Raw genomic sequence first — 12028 nt, forward strand, 5'->3', positions numbered from 1 at the left:
GATAAAAAATACAGCAATTTTTGCCGAGAATCTAAACGTACGTATAAAAACAACATCGTCTAACAAACATTCTCACAAAAATTATGAAATTATATTTGTCAGCCATATTGGAATTGCTGTTTTTTTTCTACTATTTTTTTTATTGATATGTAGTCAAGTTTCTCTTATTCACTTGCAACGCTACTATTCAACCTTGCAAAGTAATTTTCTCTAATGCTAGCGTGAGTTTTGAAGCTTTTTTCTTTGAAAAAAAGTTTTTTTTACTATAATAGCACTGATTGGCAGTTTTTGTATATAACGGCCATGAAAAGTTATATTAAAATATGTAAGCGAAAACCGAATACGCATTTTTAAATAGAATGTGAGTTTTTGCGGTAGCTACTTAGTTCACATGGAAGTTGGAATAAAACGAAGTCAAAAGTAAATGAGAAAAATAAAATTGTGGAATGTTGATTTTTCAAAGCACGGATAAGGGTCTAGGGTCGTCCTTGATCCTTGGGACTATAGATAGTAAATATATGATGTATTCTAAAACCATCTTCTCAACCCTATTTTAAGTGCTTTAGACTCATTTCCACATTGTAAAGAGTTGAACATTGTCAATCACAAGGCCAGTACTATATAACATTTTAAAAATTTGGTGATTGTTGCCCGTTTAGTTCCCTTCATATTTAAAATTAACTCCAGAAAAGTACTCTAGTCGCGCACTTGTATGTCACTGTGTTAGCTAATTTGCGAATGCGAGGGGAACTCTTGGTGCTTCTGTCCCTCACATGTCATTCACAAAATTGTTCGCATCTTAGCCAGGTACTTTTTGGATTGCATCGGGGAAGATGGTCCTTAAAACGTAATTAAAATTGAAAACAAAATAACTTAGTATGAAGGAAGCACATGCCCATGATGGGTTGAACCACAGATTATGTTCCTGGCGTTGAGAAAGCTGACACCAATCTTTTGATTATTTGAGCCGACTCCGATTGTAAATGGAACAAAGGCTAAAGAAAAAGAAGAAGAAGAATCGTTTAATCATTTCGAAGGTTTATTGACTGTACCAGAAGGACTACTATACTCTTTAATGGGTTTTGGTATGTGCCGCTCGATATTTCAGCCATTTTTAAGGTATTATGTAAAACAAAACCTTACTAAAATCGGTTCACTGTCTGTCTGTCTGTCACACACATTTTTTCTCGGAAACGGTTATAATAAGTCAAACTTCTGTGCGAATTGAAGACTTTGAATGTCAATATCACGCGAAAGTGGATATTCTCACATAATATATGCATATATTACTTGCTAGATACTAATGGGACAAATGCACACCCAAATGTCTGTACAAAAGAAATACACAAAGCCTTTCATACCTGAAACCTCCAACTTCCGGTTTCCCGGTTTGTTTTAATTTGTTTTGACAATAAAAATATATATGTTTAAATGTTATTAATGGAGTCCTGAATTATTATACAAAATTTTTAAATGACGAATTTGATGATCGTTTATATTTGCTTTTTAACAGCCGAAATGTGTTCGGATATCTGTGTGGTTAGAGAACAAGGGCGAGCGCAATGCTGGCCATATTGCCTCCTACAAGATACTGTAATTCTGTAATGTACCGTTACGGTCTTGAATAAAGTACTCTAATACGCTTCAAGGCCCTGACCCAACGATTATTATTTAACAGCCGAAATGGGAAAAAAGTGGGTTGCTGGTGGAAAGCAAATCTCCATTTGTAGTAATCTGAAATCTAAAGTTCAAACGTTTTTTTTATTCTGTATACTTGCCTCTATCATCCGAACCACGATTATAATTTTACTTTATTAAATATTGAAATGGCGGAGTTGCAAAGGAAAATCATCGAAAATTGGGTTTTTCATCATTAAAAATCTGGAATAAAAATATAAAATTATTAACGAAAATACATAATCGTGGTTCGGACCAAAATATGCAGAATAATGTGTAAAAATTTTAGCGCGATCCGTTGAACAGAATTTCAGTTGTACTTCCCACCAGTTGAAAAAAAAAACGGTTTTGAGAAAAAAAGTGAGGTGGGGGGTTTAAAATTTTCGTTTTATATGCATGTCAACATGATGCTCTTCTATTTGTTGTGACTTGGTAAATAAATAGAATTTGGGTCTGAAATTGCTGCATATACATGCAACATATTCTCCTTGCAAAATGTATATATTATAAAAGAAAAAACCGATTTCTGGAAAACGTCACATAGGAAACCCCCTTAAGAGTGCCCCAGATTGTGAAACCTGCCAACATGAAGGCCATATTTTTACTAAGCTCTAGCTCACCTAACTATAATCATCGCTTATAATACGTCTCCTATTTGAGTTTCCTCGAATCCAACTATGTGATTGAATTTCTTTCAACAGATATTCATGCGAAAGGAGAGCAGCAGATTGTAAATTTTTTTCCGGATACTCTCCGTTTCTCTGCTTTCTTTGTCAGTATAAATTCAAGATTGGAAGCACAAACTTCCAAATTAATTCCTTTATTTGACGCCCGTGGCAAGTGACTCTGAGAACCTGCCTTTTAATTTCTTTTCACTGATGCATCCAGTGGGCCAATAAGATTTTTACAAAATAGTACATGGCTACCTAAGTTAGGAAGATGGTTCCAGCAACGAAACGTTAATTTAGGCCCGTAAAAGGATCTCTTCATCCTTTAGACCTTCCACTGTTAAAAGTTAAGAACCTATTGATTTATTCCCAGGATTCCAGTAACTCATAAGCAGTTTGTTTCACTTGATCAAGTGTTTGATGCTGTTGATGTTTATCTTAGTATTTTAAAGGGACGCGTATTTATTCGGCAAGCACAGAAAAGGTTTATATTGACGCAGAGGTCATCCAAAAGACTTGCATTGACATTCTCGGGGCATTTTAGCAGAAGATATAAAACCATAATTTGGCATGTTTTCTGATTGGGCAAAGATTCGATATAAATATTTCACGAAAATACTAAATTTTTTTGATTCTAAAACAAGTTGGAAAACAGGAACTCGGCACTTAAGTATGAAAGGTTTTAGATATTTCCTATGTAAGAATATTTCAATGCATACTTGCCTCATTTGAAGCTACCTCATAATGTTTATATATTTAGCGTGTAAGTCTATTGACTTTAGTGTGGTGGTGAGAGATTGCAGATTATAACTTTGTTAGTTATGGTATGATTCCCACCAGACTTGGTAGTATCATGCTCTATATTATAGATTACTGCAAAACTAATGATTTCAGGATAAACTTAACGAGGGTTTCCAGTCAATTAGAAAAAATATATAGTATAGTTAGTGTCCGGATAGCTGAGTGGTTAGAGCGCAAGGCTGTCGTACGGAAGGTCGCGGTTCAAATCTCACTGGTGGCAGTGGAATTTGTATCGTGATTTGACGTCGGATACCAGTCGACTCAGCTGTGAATGAGTACCTGAGTCAAATCAGGGTAATAATCTCGGGCGAGCGCAATGCTGACCACATTGCCTCCTAGTGTACCGTAACGGTATTGAATGAAGTGCTCTAACACACTTCAAGGCCCTGATCCAACATGGATTGTAGCGCCAACGATTATTATTATTAATAGACCATTGTTAACTTTATTTAAATAGGTATCGGTGTGGAGGGTATTTTGAGACCTTGACCCTGTATAGTGGTAGCTTCATAATTCATGAGATGTGGGTTGACTAATTTCTGACAATGAGAGATTGAGTTTTTTGAGTTGGTTAATTCCCGACAATGGCCTCGTCTAGAAATCATTTCGCTAAGAAGGTAGATGGATGCAGAAATCATTGATTTAAAGGGAACTGAAATCTATTTATTTTTGAGCAAGAAATTATCACTTTCTAGTCTCTACACAACCCCCCACAATGAGGCCAGCTTTGGAATATATAATAATAATCGGTACTTTCATTTGATAGCCCTTATAACTAAATTCGGAGAAGAAAATTCCATGAATCAATGATTGATAGGAGCGTTCTAAAGTCCGTACCTTACCTACATTTAATCTGTGATGCCTGCATCATTAAGTTTTATCTATATATGTATGTAAAATATATACATATAAAACATAAGAGAAAGACGCAGATGTTTTGAAGAGAAAAATACGATACTAAGAAAAATACACTCGAAATTCGGCCTTGACGCGCCACGCCATATACGCTAGCTACTCATGTTTAAAACTGAATTTGATTTTTATATTATTAAAAAAACATTTTCAGAGGTATTCATTACCGAAATTAATCTTAAAAAATCCGATTTTTCCAGAAATTGGACCCGTCATAATATGTAGATTTCAATTGGCTAACGATTGTAAACAAATAATTGTTCAAACATATCGCAAGTACTGTAATAAATCCATATTCATTTTTCTCTGACAGACAAACCAGATAAACAAAAATTGAAATGCATTTATCAAACTACTTGAGATATGTTTCACCTTTTTAAGGTTCTGTTCTTAAAAACTACCGAACTACTTACGATATCTACTCAAAAAAAGTTAATAATATTATATTATTATATTTTAAAAATTTACTACAGACTGCAGTAACATAGGTTTTGATATGAAGCATCATACTGGAAAGTTTGGTGGGAAGTCTACTATTATTAACAAAGTTATGTTGAGTCAAATTTGCGTCAACTTATTCACCCTAAGAGATAAAATGTCAGTACTACATAGAATTGAATATCGAGTATATTCAACATATATATACTTCGAGCTGGGTATGCATTGAACCATCGTGTACCCGACTATTTTTATATAAAAAATCAATAAAACGTTTTATACCTGAAGCACGCAGCTTCAGTTTTCCGATTTGTTTTTGTTTGGAATTATTAGCTCCTTGAAATCTACATATTTTGATTCCTAATTAACAAGACATACTTCGTGCAATTTATAATATTTATGTTTTATGGCGTGTTGAAAAATTTTTTGATCATATTTCCGAAAGGCTATAACCTGGGCCTCGGGCTCCAATTTCACAAAATTACCGGATGAATTCATGGTCGCTGGTCCGCTAAATACAATGAGATATTTCCGAAAATCCAAATAAATCTAAATTGTCAAAAAAAAATGTCAAAGAAAACCAAATGCATCTAACGCAGCAGATCAACCACTCTGTGGTGTGTTTAGGCGTAACTGGCAGACGAGTATGTATGGCTAGTTTTAGCAAAATTAGTTGACAAGTGTCAAAGGGTTGGTACTCCGATAGTTCCTTAAATGTTCAAAAGTGAAATATTCAACTATCCAAACGCAACAAAAAAGTCATATCCAACCTTAGTGAACAGAATCCTGGCTGCAGATGCATGAAGAAAAATGTCGTTTGCTTTCATCAAAGATTTTAAAATAAATTCCATTCTAGATGTTAATAAGTAGGGTTTACTAATTATTACCTAATGCTAATACTGCTAAGACCGTTCATCCAATATTAAAAAAATCGTAATCATTCTTGGAAGCCAAATGCAAGATAAGTCTCAATCTCCTATCAAAGTGCGGAAGCATCAAGATTTGACAGGGGAACTCCTTGACTGCTCTATGTCAAGTAAGTTGCATTTTTAGATTTAGGTCAATATAACGAAGGTGAATTTGACGTTGTTAATATGTCGAGCGATATTAAATTTGATGTCACCGGAGACAATGGGAAAAAAATTCGTGAAACCTTGGTTTTCTTCCCTTTAGCTCACGGAGGTAGCCAACAGATGCCAGGTGGTGGACTCCGTTTTGAACTTCAAATTCCTCTGACACGAAACTTTACGCCACCATATTTCGCTCTGATAATAGCTATTATTTTCTTCACAATGCCCCTCATACGTAGAGTATTTCGGATAGACAATCATTGAAGAGCAGGTAGAGCGGAAATATAAACTATGCACACTGTTTATGGGATCGGCACAGGAAAATCTAAAGCAGAAACCAACTTGTTCTTTGCCAATCAAATTTTCGAGGTGTTTCTTGATGCATTCGAAGATGAATGTCTTCGTGACACTCCATTCCAATTCACGATGATTAAAAGTAACAACTCTGCCGGGGCTGCATGAACTGCGTGGAAAAATGTGTTACGGTGCAGTGGAACGGTTTATTCAATTGAAAACCGTGGGGAAATGATCCCTCCGTCTCTTCGGTTGTTCATTATCTTAAATGAGAAACCTATCTCTAAAGCCCTCCAAAGGATCGTCTATAAGCTCTTTTGTGATGCGGTATATGATAGTGAAATCATTGCTAATTATGATTTGCGGCAGCAATGCAGTGAAGGAATTTCTATTGTGACCGCATACGCTAAGGTGCACTTCTCGTACTTGTTGACGATAATGGTGCTCCCCAGTTGTAACGGCCTAGCGGCCCACCAACGCTAGAGGTAAAGGAACTTTTGATAGCGGCCCAGTGTTCATGAATATTCTTAGAAGGGTAGCCGGACTGTGGTTACTACCCGAATTGAATTTGGAGGGTCGAAGCTCTGTTTCCATGCGAGTAGTGGCAGAAAGGAGGCGCAAATGAAGGTAAGCAACTAACAAATGATGGTCCCTTTCAAGGTCGATGTCAGCATTCATTTTGTTATGCACATTCGAAAGACAATTCCAAAATCCACTGCTGATCGGAGTGCCGGTGTGTTGACACCTAATTGACATTATTATGCACTTTAACTTCGCCCGCATCTTCGCAGTCAAGTTCCTGTCAGAAATAGCCAGATAATGGAAGCACGCCTTGCAGGCTGGCCAGAGTAGGAAGGCATAGGGAGAAACGTCGCTTGGGGCCAAAATAGGCAGCCAATATTGCTAAGGTTCTGGCCCAAGTTAGACTAAACAATCTTTCGGAGGGCCCTCAATCATTACTTCTTACTTCTTACGCGGACCTTCTCAAATTGTCGTATTATCAAATTTATATTTCCGAAATCTCGTACCATCGCCAAGGCACGCAGGGCACACACTGTTTTATTCTTATCGTCATTAAAATGACCATAATTAACAAAGAACAATATGGTACGACTCTAGTGAAACATCTACTCAAAACGCATTATTGTTACAGTCCTTCTTCAATTCTAGAATGTTGCGCTGCGGCAATATATGAGTCCTTAGATGAGGCTTGCGTCAAAAAATGTCATATTTTATAGAACACAAAGCGTTTGTTTGGTTGAAACATGCTTAATTAAGGAATTAATCCACTGTTGTAATAATCGTTGGCATGACAATCCAATTGGATCATAACCTTGGCACTTCAATCAAGATCGTAACGGTATACTACAGGACCACGGTACCCTGGGGAAGGCCATGTGGTGATTATTATCCTGATTTGACTCAGGTACTTATTCACTGCTGAGTTGACTGGTATCCGACATTCAGTCACGATCCAAATCCCTCTGCTACGAGGGAGTTTAGAGGTGCGACATCCCACTACCACAGCCTAGTAAAATACGAAAAACTTCAAAAATGGCTCATTTATTAAAGGAAAAATCAAAATGACGGCTGTCCCAGCCCAGCCCTTCAGTAGTTCCCGGTGAAAAAAGAAAACGGGAGCTAATATTAATATCTGTAAGCATGATATTAAAAAAATGCATGAACTCAGAACTCAGTAATATATTGCACTGACCACATTTTGGGTAATTTTTTTTCTCAATTTGGCACACGTTTGAATATTTAAAATATTTTAAAGTTTTGTGTGAAACAATACCTTATTAAAATCTATTCCATGTCTGTCTGTTTGTCACACGCACTTTTCTCAGAAACAGTTGCACCGATTGGTACGATTTTTTTTTTAATTTAAAGGGCGGTTCCTACACATGCAAAAAGAAAGTGTAATTTTTTTTTCACAAATTACAGTGGCGTGGAGTATCAAATGAAAGGCCTCGATTAATACTTTCCGAAACCGATATTAGTTTTGTCATTGGTTGCGAAGGGGAGGAGTGCAGGTGTCTGAAATGGGTCAGTTACTTTAAGTACTCGTTGTCAGAAACTACTCAACCAAAAAATCTAAAAAAAAACGAAATTACCCTTATAAGGCGTCCAGGTCGCAAAATACCCTCCATACTGATATCTACTGAATACAGATACACAAAAAAACATACCTGAAGCGTTGAGCTTCCGGTTTCGTGTTTTAGTTGAAAAAATTTTTGGGTTAAATAGTTTCTGAGATTGGGTCCGCAGATTTCCCAATTTTGCATCAAACGTCAAAACTGTAGCAGTATCGGAAAGTATTAATCAGTACCATTTCATACCTCACATAACTATATTCGGTGCTTCTTGCCCTTAAATTCAGTGTGGAACGAAGTTGCTTACCGCATATGAAGGGAGTTACAATTCCTACCTTTCTACTAGATTTCTCTTCAATAGGAGTAATCGTTTCTTAAAAAAATGATGTGGCAGACAAACTGACAGTCAGTAAACCGATTTGAAGGGGGTTATCCCGTGCGAAGGCCGTTTTTCTTGGCTTTTTTTTAGAAATTTTTTGTGAAGAACTGGATAAAGATACAAATTTGAATTTTTCACTATAGATTTATTAATTTCTTGAGCGTGCATAGTAATTTTTACAGCCCAATCGCATAGTTCTTTATTGAAATACAGAGCAATTTATACATCCATCTCTAAAAAAAAGTTTTTCTGCTGCCACGCTAGAGGCCGCTGCGATCATCTCAAAGAAAAAAAGTAAACCTTGCCTTGTTAAACTTTTTTTGTGAATTTTGGTGTTTTTTTATGACTTTCAATGAATAAAAAAAAACTACTGAATGAATCGCAATTATCCTAGTTTGCAGACCGTAGAAATATGTTCTGAATAAGTCGTAAAAATTTCAAAGAATTCGCTGGATAGATTTTGGGTTATGGTGGCAGCCGATTTTCAACATGCAGTTTCAAGAAAAACGCATTTAAAAGGTAGAATGCGATTTTTAGCCATAAAACCTTAACTGGCCATTAATCTGCTATACCTAGTTCATAAACCTTAGGTTTCTTCAAGAAGCACATGTACAGCCTTGGCTTCAATTCTTGTCCTTTTAGCGAAGTCATTCGGACCGATAAATACGAGCTTTATTACGGCGATCGACATAAATCTGGCATGTGACTTATCACGTGTTTAACACTATAATTTCCCAACGACTCCGAATATCAAAAAATTACTTTGCCCATATATTCTACACTATATCTTAATTAATTGATGCCAAAATTCGATTCCGCGGATACAACACACGGGGTGACCCCCTTAATAAGGTTTTGCTTTACACAAAACTTCAAAAAGGAGTGGGGAATTGTCAAACGTTAATTACTTGTTCTAAATTATGGTCAGTGCAATAGCTAAGCTAGTTAATAGTTAGTTTTTAGTTTAAAATTTTCACAACGAATTTCAAAAAATGTTGAACTGATCTGCGAATTCTGCCTGATATATGCTTTCTCATGCTCTAGTGTCTACGGAGCAGCTAACTTTTGTTTTTTTTTCTGGTGATTCCTTTGTTTATTTTTCTTAAATGTTACGTTGCTATCGTAATTTTTACGTTTCAATAATTTGAAGCGTACCCAACATTACGATGCAGACATACATTCTGTAGCACACAGCAGATTTTACAAATTCACTGGCAATCTTCCGTGAGTTCATCCTTGAAGAACTTTTCAAGAACATAAGCCGGAATACAAATCTGTTGATCCATAGTTACCATTTATGGTATGTACTTGCATATACAGATAGTATGACCGGTGAAAATTTATTAGATTTTGAAATTACTTTATCGCTTGTATTAATCGGGTACACTTTGCTATATCCACGCTGAACATATTCTAAATTCATTTACAATGATTCAGAGGCAGTAAAATGTGATACGAAGTATCTCATTCGAATGTCAAACGAATGACTCAATTTCACTTCAATATGACTTCAAAAATGTATATGGCGTAGACTTAATAGTATACCGTAGATCCCCTCCGTTCCGTCTATATCCTGAAAAAGTAAATTATGAAAGACCACCACATGCTTGGAAAGAAAACACAAGAAGAACCTCTCCCTACTCAGTACACACGTACTATCGATTTTCACATTTTTCCAAAAAAGGACACGACCGTAAAAAATTATTTTCTATCACTTCTATTTCGGTTCTTTCCATCGTCATCCCTTTTCCACCTTCTGCCTTTGCCACTTTTTGTGTCATCCAATTCTCAAATTGTAGCTTCCTTCCACCCATCCCTCTGTGCACCGCCCTCACAGAGAATAGTATTTTATGAGAAACAGCTAAAAACTACCATACACCCGAGCCAGGATAAAAATACAAAAAGCTGAAAAAAGCAAAAATACAAAAATAAAATCGGCAAAAAGTGAGAGCGTCATTTGAGAACGACGACGAAAGGAAAAAAATCGCCTGGTTGGGAAAATTCTATACTACGTTAACCGAAAGAAATGAAAAATGATGTTCAAGTGAGTAAAAATACAAGAGGATGACGATAGATATAGTAAAATCCCGCAGTATTGAAGCGAACAGAAGAGTGGGAGGAAACGAGCCTGATTCATGACTACCTCAAAAATTCGCAAAAAAGGAAACTTTATAACGAGATGAACGTTTTTTTCGGAAAAATACGACCACGAATAAAATGGAATGTTTTGCCCTCGCAGGGATGGTGGGAAGCAATTTTATATTTTGTTCGTTCATTTTACATTTTTTTTCGCAAGCATTTTCCATTTTACTCGCATTCGTGCTTATAAATTTCCATAAAATTCATTTTCTTGGAAAGGAAACTGAAAGACAAAAAAAGTTCCAAGATGAAGGAAACCGAATTGAGTGATAGTACGAACGTAATTTTCTTTAACGACGCAGTAAAGAAAAAAATTCTATGAAATATGAAATATTACGATCGATACAAAAAAATCATGGAAATTTTTTATGCAGTAGGAAATTGCGTTTCGGCACTTTGCTTCCTTGAAAGGAATAAATTGGGTTATGTTTAGATATTAGAATAAGGTGGAAAATAAAGTTGAGCACAGGCACAGGACAACTAACCCTGGGATTTTCAGTCTGCTCATTATTTCTTAATTCATAAAGAGTCTAGATAAAAGATTGCCAAATTTCTGCGCCGTATAATTGCATTATGGTAGAAGAGGGTGCCAGTTCTGCTACTTTGTTTCCTTGCAAGGGTCAGAATCCTTTGGAATCAATAGCTCCGTTTCCATTATCATTAGGTTCAAATTTATAGATAAGATTTTCGCCGAAAACTTAGAATCTGTTTTCTTCGAAGAAATACAACCACCCCTAACCGTCAGTGTAGTATATCCCCAAACACGTGATTATTTGCCGTAGAACATTGTATCTTATAGCGTGGATACGAAAAGGAAATTCACGTGAAATGCTTGAGCATCTAAGATGGTATTAATCGATTAGTATGGAAATTATATTCGAATATTTTGTCGACTGGAAATCAAGATGACGGGAATAATTCACTGAATGCACTGTAATGAATTATTGTGGTAGGAGATCTGGAACGTCTGAGGAAAAGTTCTCAAACTTCTATCGATCTACTCTAAGTGTGAAAATCAGTCTATTTAAAGCAAAGTATGTTGCATTATTATCGATGTTTCGAGTAGCGCCATGTCATCGGTGAAAAAATCGTGTGGTTGCTTGTTGGAAAACTGAATGAGGCATGAATTTATATATACATATCTGACTGCTATTTGCACCTTATTGTGCTTAGCGCGTCAACCACACCTACTCGCCATCGTTTGCGATTCGCTGAAATGGGCTTCAGCTTCGTGCTGGACTTCCCGAGACGGCCGTATTCCTCTTCTACTGTACTAGGCCAAGTACTGTTGGGAGTCCCACTCGTCGACCATCTGGGGAGAGTAATTTCCACTGCCTGCCGTCGACAGGAATGAAATTGTCACCACTCTTTAATGTGTCACTTCGCGTTGCGATCCCATCGCCCACGGATGAGAGGTCTGTGCACTGACCAAATTCTTTGTTTGCAATAGTATCAGGTCATTGTGCTCCTTTGATAAATGGAGCTGTAGAGTAACAGCTGTGGTCACTTTCAATGAGCTACGCCCACATAACAATATAGCAAAACACTCTCCACTTG

General features: G+C 36.5%; 1 protein-coding gene across 5 annotated transcripts in view; it reads left to right on the forward strand.

Annotated features, from left to right (window-relative positions):
- LOC119657780 (protein tramtrack, beta isoform) overlaps positions 1–12028 on the forward strand; it is a 100748-nt gene that overhangs the window by 36744 nt on the left and 51976 nt on the right. The window lies entirely within an intron of this gene.

The sequence above is a fragment of the Hermetia illucens genome, chromosome 5 (genome assembly GCF_905115235.1).
Source record: "Hermetia illucens chromosome 5, iHerIll2.2.curated.20191125, whole genome shotgun sequence".
In the NCBI taxonomy this organism is placed as follows: domain Eukaryota; kingdom Metazoa; phylum Arthropoda; class Insecta; order Diptera; family Stratiomyidae; genus Hermetia; species Hermetia illucens.